This window comes from Procambarus clarkii, chromosome 45 (genome assembly GCF_040958095.1).
Source record: "Procambarus clarkii isolate CNS0578487 chromosome 45, FALCON_Pclarkii_2.0, whole genome shotgun sequence".
NCBI lineage: Eukaryota > Metazoa > Arthropoda > Malacostraca > Decapoda > Cambaridae > Procambarus > Procambarus clarkii.
The window spans coordinates 10,441,261-10,450,136 of record NC_091194.1 but is presented as its reverse complement, the minus strand read 5'-3'; positions in this window follow the sequence as shown (position 1 = coordinate 10,450,136).

Sequence of the window (8,876 nt, the reverse complement as noted above, 5' to 3'; positions counted from 1 at the left end):
GGGTGGATATTGGGCTGGACGGACAGTTGTCGGAGAAAGTCGGACACGGGGGAAGGTTGAGAAAAAAAATGAGAACTTGAGATGGTCACACTGGATAGAGAAGATGGAGGCGGTGGAATAGTTGCACTAAGATAAAGAACAACAGACATAATGGGGGCTAGAAATAGCCTAAGCTACTCTATCCCTTTGAGATGTATTTTTTCTTGTCTCAATGAACATACTTGAACAGACATAATGCCCTTAACATAAAAGCTTCTCACTCGAACACGTCAGGTACCCCAGTTCTAATGGCGAGTGTGTGCCACCTTAACACACCCTCCATCAGAACATAAGTCAAACGAAATAATATTTGAGATTGGAACCTGCTTGATGGGGTTCTGGGAGTTCTACTCCCCAAGCCCGGCCCAGGGCCAGGCTTGACTTGTGAGAGCTTGGTCCAACAGGCTGTTGCTTGGAGCAGCCCGTAGGTCCACATTACCTACCATAGCCCGGTTGGTCCGGCAATCCTTGAAGATAACTATCTGTTTTTCTCTAGAAGATGTCTGGTTTTCTCTTGAAGATGTCGACTAGAGCAACCGTCAGGAAGCTTCATTCAGAAAGTAGAAGTGGAGAGGGATGAAAGAAACATGAAGTCACAAAAGGTGTTCAACAAAATTAGTAAACAAGACTGCAGGAGCACAAGGCTCAAAAAGGACATGAAATTCCATCCAATCAAGCATTACACACTGGCAGCCACCCACCAAGCTTCCCTCACGCAACAGTGGACTAGACATTGAGGGGGGTGGTAAAGGGTAGGGTGGGTAGGTAAGAATGGTGATGTGTAGGGAAGGTGGTGAGGGATAGGGAAGGTAAGGAAGGTAAAGGAAGTGATGAAGTAAAGGGAAGGAAGTTAAGAGTAGAGAAGGTAGTGAAGGTAGGGATGGTAATATAGGAGAGGAAGTTTTAGATGGGGGAACCCAGTGGTGGCTGGGTAGTGACGATAGTTGCAAAGGGAAGGGAACTATTAGGAGAAAGCACCAAGCTATTACGACTATAGAGCACTTGGAAGGGGGGTTAGTATAAGAATTTGGGATGGGATGGGGAAAAGGAATGGTGCCCAACCACTTGGACGGTCGGGTTTTGAACGCCGACCTGCATGAAGTGAGACCGTCGCTCTACCGTCCAGTCCAAGTAGGATGGTTACAGAGATGATGATAGCTATAATAAAGAGATGAAAATGGTCATGTGTCGTGCTGCAAGTTGTATGCATTGAAGACAGTTACAGTAATGATGGTCGAGAGTAATTATGATGGTTACAGTTAGGAAGATAGTGTGTGTAGTAAAGATGGTCACTAGTAGTGAAGATGGATATGGTGATAAGTGTGTAGTTAATACATGGCCTTTGTCACCTGAGCTACACTGGGTACTTCCTCTCTATGTAATTTACAGCATCATAATACCACCACACTCACATGGACTTGTAAGCTTAAATACCAGCTGTCAGTTAATGATAAATAAAACATTTTTTTTTATGAAAGTTTAATATCAATATAAACAATCTATCACACAAATATATGAATACATATAGTTTTAAAAATGGAATGAATTAACCTAACTCTTGAATATTGCTTATTGTGTAAAAACACAAACTGAGTACAATTATACACATTAAAGTTTTCCATAAACACATCTGATAATATAATACAGTAATGTACTCATAAAATTAATCAAACTGCTTATTTTTTTAATTACGAAACTTGTACCTCACTGGCAGTTTTTATAAGACTTTCTCTGTAATATAAAAGTGCTTGTAAATAAAGCACTTAAAATTTTGGACGATTTGATCTAAAAGTATAATACAGTATCATTAAAAACCATGCATGAAGAGGTATGTAATTTGTTTTCACTGTCCTCATAGCTTAGGAACGTAAAATGACAAAAATACGGGAAAGCTTCACTCTTACATTTGCAAAGTGAAATCCAGTAGACTCCATCACTCATAAAACAGATGGAGGATATTAGGTAGATATTTTCCACTGATATAATGATTGTACAAGTATAGTAACCAATTGATGGGACAAATCTGGGAGAAGTAATCTGAAATACAAACATGAAACAAAGACAATCCGAAACAAAAACCTGAACTGGCTTAAGGAACTAATGTGAGATCAGTTAACTGTTTAAGATAAAATATAAAACCTATAACCTATATATATTTACATATGGTATAACTGTAATCTCGTTCACTTTTACCATTTGCATCTACAGACTTCCTGAGAAGGAAATAACAGCCATGTTAAGTATCCATTAAGTACAACTCATTAACATGGCCCATACTGTTACTTGGGAGCAAATTCAATCATGACACCAATGAAAGCATCCATGGTGGATGCTCCATACTGGTAATGAGCACTGTGTTGATTACTCTCTACAGGTGTGAGGTTATCTTTTACCCACATGGGCGGTTTCTCATACAGTTGATTTTAGGGAAGGCTCAGCAAAATAGTCATGTCTTTGAATGTGTGAGGAAATGTAAAATAAGTACTAGCAATTAATGAATGTCAGGATGGCTGTGTAACACTGTGAAAGACAATAATCAGGAGATCCTATATATCATTCAGGATACCAATATGAGAGCAAGAGGAAAGAAAAAGCATATAATGTACTGTGCATGTAAAGGAACAACACTTTCCCTAGGAAGAACTTGCCTATGCAAGGAAATTTCAAACCAGGCACGCTAAGAGTGGAAAAAGAAGGCTCCAGTTTTCATCATAGAAATGTTTTGGGTCTAATAATGAAAATAATTACCAATATTTCTATATAGATAATTATTTCTATATAGGTAATAATAACCTATATAGGAGCCATGTGAAGGATAAAGGTATGAGCCACCTGAAGAGTAAATGTAAGAGCCATGTGAAGGATAAGTTTAGAACTGGAAACATACAGTACAGTATATGTCACAAAGCTAGAGAGGCTCAAAACCTCAATGTGTAGATAACAAATGTTTGCCAAAGTCAACAAGATATGTGTTGGCGAAACAATATTGAGAAAAAAAAAAAAACTTAGTGCTGAGCAAAAACAGCAGTACGTACTATATTAACTAGTTCATACTGAAAATAAAACAGAAATTAATGGTACTGCCAGACTCAGATGAAAAGTTTTGAAGAAATGATATCACTTGTTCATACAAAAGTAATTATAAATACAAGAGAAGGGGAAACTTTTTAGCTAAAAAAAATAAGTTTATATACTGAAAGACATCTGGACCAAGATATCAGTAATGACACACAGAAAGATAAATGACTGCAGAAAGACAGCAACACTGAACAAGGTGAGGAAAAAGATGCTTAACAAAAGAGAGTACAGCACAGCACTGTAAACACAAGGCTTGCATCTACCACTGTGTTCATCATGACCTGTGAGTGAACACGAACACAGACACACAGACACACAGACACACACACGCACACACGCACACACGCACACACGCACACACACACACACACACACACACACACACACACACACACACACACACACACACACACGCACGCACGCGTAGGGAGCAAATCCCAAAATGGGTCATGCCAATATAAATGTCAATAGGGTAAACTTTAAATTTCAAATAAAAATGATTTAAAACACAAAAACTACATTAGATATAAATTGCCAAAAACATCTGCCAGCATAAATTAAGTGTTTGATGATGATAATCATAGACTAAGTGTTTACCCAGAGGCAATCAAATACAAACAAGGTCAATAATTAAACTTTAAAATCAAGAAAATAATTTTTTAAAACAAATCACCACATGCAGCTTAAAAAAAACAACAAAAAAACAAACAAACTATATTTTCAAGTTATGTTAATGGCATCATAGTTAACTCCGCACAAAATGATTTACACAGATGCTCATCTGTTTGCCTAAAAAAGTATAAAATGCATAGTCTCCAATGTCCTCAACCACTATGTGTTCGGACTCAATCAAAACTAGGAAAGAATACTGTACTAATAATTACACATTCTGTTTGAATTTGTCATACTGTACAAGAAAAAATATAGAACCAATATGTATTTGAAGACGAACATCTGATGCAGAGTTTTCTTCCATGAAATAATTACTTATTATTATAATCTGGAGACGAGAATCTCAAAATGAAAATCAAAAGACTAACTTCTGAAAAGCTAATTACAAATTAAACAAATCTTGTAATATAACTCATAAGAATCTAATTTTCATTTCAAATAAAATGTTAAAATGATACTTGCAAGAGGTGTGGGTACTGGCATACGTGCATATTAACTCAGCATATACATTAACCTAATAGTGATTTAAAGTTAACGTGAAGAAAAGAATTCAACTGACCAAATAACTGTAAACTATAACCAAAATCAGTTCAGCAATGCAACCTTAAATGATCACTGAAATTGATTTCATATAAAAATCCATACTTGCAACATTAATTAGCATAAGGTTATGATAAAGACTGTACTGTATATGAAACATGTTTAAATCATGCACCATTTTAAATCTCTAACCTTTACACTACCATGAACAATAGTACAGTAAATATTTTAACCTAACTTGAGCTATATTGCTGTGAACAGCCATGGTCGTTCTGATTTGTTTTGTGCCAGTTTGCTATATGATGTAATTTTGTGATTAAATAGTCAATTTGTATCTGAACATTTTTCCTGAGAATTTGAACAGCCAGTCATCTCCAGTTTCTGATCCACAAGGCAGTCAACCAAAAACAGAAAACACCCATTAGTCCACCTCCCCACACTCACATAAAACAGTGTCAAGAGGAACATCAAAATGGTTAACCAGAGGTGGGGAAAGAGCAGACTGCCAAAGAGGTGACAATTTAAATGTCAAAAATGCTATATTAAAGTTATTTATGAGTTTTCAGTTTCTAAAATACAAAAATAAATCTGTGAATATAATGAAATACCCTTTTCAGGTGATCACTTAGGAGCTTCTCGAGCAGTCATAGTACAGATATGCTATTGGAAAATGGCAGCGACTATAAGAAATATTGCCGGAACAACCGTGGACATCTTCAAGAGAAAACTATACTGTTTTCTAAAAGACGTTCTGTTGTGTTCACATACTCACAACCGGGCTGTTGTGAGTATGTGGCCTGCGGGCCGCTCCAAGCAACAGCCTGGTGGACCAAACTCTCACAAGTCAAGCCTGGCCACAGGCCAGGCTTGGGGAGTAGAAGAACTCCCAGAACCCCATCAACCAGGTATCAATCAGGTATCACCAGGCCTACTGGGAGCCAGGAGTGTCTTGCTCTGTCTACAAGGTGAGGGTAGCTTGAGGATCTGAGATCAACCCAAAATCGAGAAAAAGAAAAATGTAAGCACAACAAAACCAATAATTACTTTAACAAAATTAGATACCTAAAAGTAGCAAGGCATACGACTGTTTCTATGGGATAAACACCCGAGCCATGATGTGCTCAACTGCCACCAGGTCACCTGATGTTCCATCCAGCCAACCTGCCCCCTCAATGAAGAAATGGCCAGACTAAACGGGCAAAGAAGGAAACACGGTAAGGACAGGGAGCTACTGAAAGCCCACCAGAAAACAGCATTTCATTACATTCAATACTTTATTTCTGGAAGTGCCCCTCAGTAACTCTGAACTAACTCACGACAGCACCTCAGCTGAGACCACCACCATTTTGGAAAAACAAAGTAGGAAACAGATATATGTGGCCAAGTCTAACCAGAAGAGAATACAGAAGAAGACTAGGGACTGGAGCAAAGGGACCACCAGCAGTGCATCAAAAGTCGAAGTGCAACAAATGCGACAAGGTCAAGGAATATCCTAGCCAATGGTCTACAGCTAGTGGAACCTCTCAAAACATCCCCCTCATGTTTGAATATAAGTTGTGGAGGAAATGCCACGGAAGCAACCAAAACAGCAAGTAGATGGCCAGCAAGGGAGGATAAACCACTAGCTGGCTGGAACCAAAATCCCCAAGAACTGAAACTCAGAGCCATAGATAAAAATCAACCAACAAAGGGACTGAGGTCACAGCTGAAAAAACAAAGTGATGTGAAAACAGTGGGGCCCCCCAATCTAAGGGCCAAAGACAAAATTCCCGAAGACCAGGGCAAAGATCCCAAAAAACCACAGAAAACACCCAGAAGTCCACCCCTGCACTCACACAAAACAGTGTCAAGAGGAACATCAAGCCAAGGGGCTCACAGGCAAAACGATGCTGCCACCACAGCCAGACCAATGAGACAGCCACCATACAAATAAACAGAACCCAAATGATGAACCATAAAGGAATTGAGCAAGGAAAACCTTGGAGGCAAGGCAAAAAAACCATCACTGAATATAAGGAAATGACAATTTCTGGGTGAGCCCCAGTGGCTCCTTGCAGCGACATCCTGAGATGGTTCCCATCTACCAAGTCGCTTCAGCTGTGGAATTCTTAGGCCTACTGCGGACCAAAGCCAGAACCTGGCTCCCCTCACAGAAGCTCAGGAAGTACCTGTAGTGACATTTCGTCGCCTCACTGGGAAAGGCTTCCAGAAAGTTAGCAAGTCAAAATAAACCACTGCTGGGTTCAAAAGAGACCGAAGCCTCGAAATCTGCCTAATGAACTCCTCTATTTAAACAAACGATTGAATCTTACAAAATTAAGTGAGCTTGTTTGCCCCACCTCTCCCACTCATTTAGAGGGAAGAGGCTCACCACCACCTATCATCTAAGCAGCCTATTCAGAAGCAGATGCAAAAAAAAAAAAAAAAAAAAAAAATAAAAATACCTGACGACCTGGAAGGGAAGGGATTTGCCAGGCCTCACCCAGATGGGTGGGATTTGCCAGGCCTCACTCAGATGGGTGGGATTTGCCAGGCCTCACCCAGAAGGGTGGGAGAGGGAGGCCATTAAAAAAATTCAGAACAGGTGCAACCTGCAATGAAACTAAACTCGACATTCTTTAAATTGCAAGAGACCAGAACTAGGTGAGATGAGAATGACCAGAACCAAGGCTTGTAGCAATGCAGACTGGCTAGATTTCCAAACCAGCCAGCTGATAAGGCAGGCCAGAAGTGGAAAGCCAACAACGAAAAGGTGCACCACGCCCTGCATCAAAAGACCGAGGAATCAGAAGACAAAGTAGAAAGACCCTAAACAGTAAACGAGAATGCCCGAACAAAAATAACAGGATGGGAACCCACTAAGAAGGGAAAGAAAATCAAACTGATAAGCATCCAACCTACTTGCAAAGACCAAACAGCACCGGAAAGGAGAGGACAGGCCAGCCCTGGACTGATGACAAAACCAGAAGGAATTTTGCCTCTGCCATACGTACTGCACATATAAACTCACTTGCTAAAGCATCCCTTATCTTCATGCATAGATTCCTACTTCACTTAGTGCAAAATGATCAACATGTGACATTCATACCAAAATTTTACATTCACCAAGAAAAAGAAGAAAGTGAGCCAGTTTGACCACTCGAATACTGTACATAGTTATGGACAAGTCCCGTGAAGAGCAGAAGAAACTGTGTATCTCTAATTCATAATTTTCATTAAAAATATGGAATATTCACTCTACACATACTAATTAAGAGTAAACTATTCGCTAAAATGTATTTCACACCAACTCTCTTTATTCTGGGGCTAAATAGTGTATTTTACACACTACTCTATCTTTGCAAGAATTGTAAATTCGTTAAAAGTGAAAATGAATGAGTATGCATCAATAATTTCATGGCAAGTTATAAATGAAATTACATTGCCTTGCACTTTGTATATAAAAAGATAATACAAACTTTTGCTGGTAATCATGTGCACAGAGTACAGTATATACATTATAATGGTGTTTGTAGCTCCTGCAAAAGTTCTTCCAAGCTTCTACAAAATTATTAAAAAGTTACACTCATTAAAAAATTCAATGGCAGTTATCGGTTACTGAAAAGATTTTTCTATCACTGAAGTACTGTAGAGTTGCAAGTTCATGAAGATCCAACTACAGAGTACAATTAACATACATAAAAGTATTAATGGTACCATAGTTAAGAGCTACAACCAGAAATATAATCCTATAATTGGACCACTCAACTTCTAGATTTCACTAACTCAGCCATACACAAAAGGATGAAATTCACATTCTGTTCCTTGTGCATTGTCCATGACTGTCATGAACTTTATCTCACAAGATGCTCAAAAAATGGCAGATATAAATTTTCACGCAGCTTGTATTGTGTGCAAAAGTGCCATAAACATGTTATATAATATATAACATGTTTATATATGTTTATATATATATATATATATATATATATATGTCGTACCTAGTAGCCAGAACTCACTTCTCAGCCTACTATTCAAGGCCCGATTTGCCTAATAAGCCAAGTTTTCCTGAATTAATATATTTACTATATTTTTTTTCTTATGAAATGATAAAGCAACCCTTTTCTCTATGTATGAGGTCATTTTTTTTTTATTGGAGTTAAAATTAACGTAGATATATGACCGAACCTAACCAACCCTACCTAACCTAACCTAACCTATATTTATCGGTAAGGTTAGGTTAGGTAGCCAAAAAAAGCTAGGTTAGGTTAGGTTAGGTAGGTTAGGTAGACGAAAAAACATTAATTCATGAAAACTTGGCATATTAGGCAAATCGGGCCATGAATAGTAGGCTGAGAAGTGCGTTCTGGCTATTAGGTACGACATATATATATATATATATATATAATATATTTTATTTTTGTACGTGTGCTCTAGATACTGTATTGTGAGCTCATTGAACATGTCTTGTCTCTGGCTCTCCAGAGTGTACTCATCTGGCTACTGCCAATTAAGAATGTGTTTATATACTTCTGTTCATCCGTGCATGGATTTTCATGTGGCAAAAT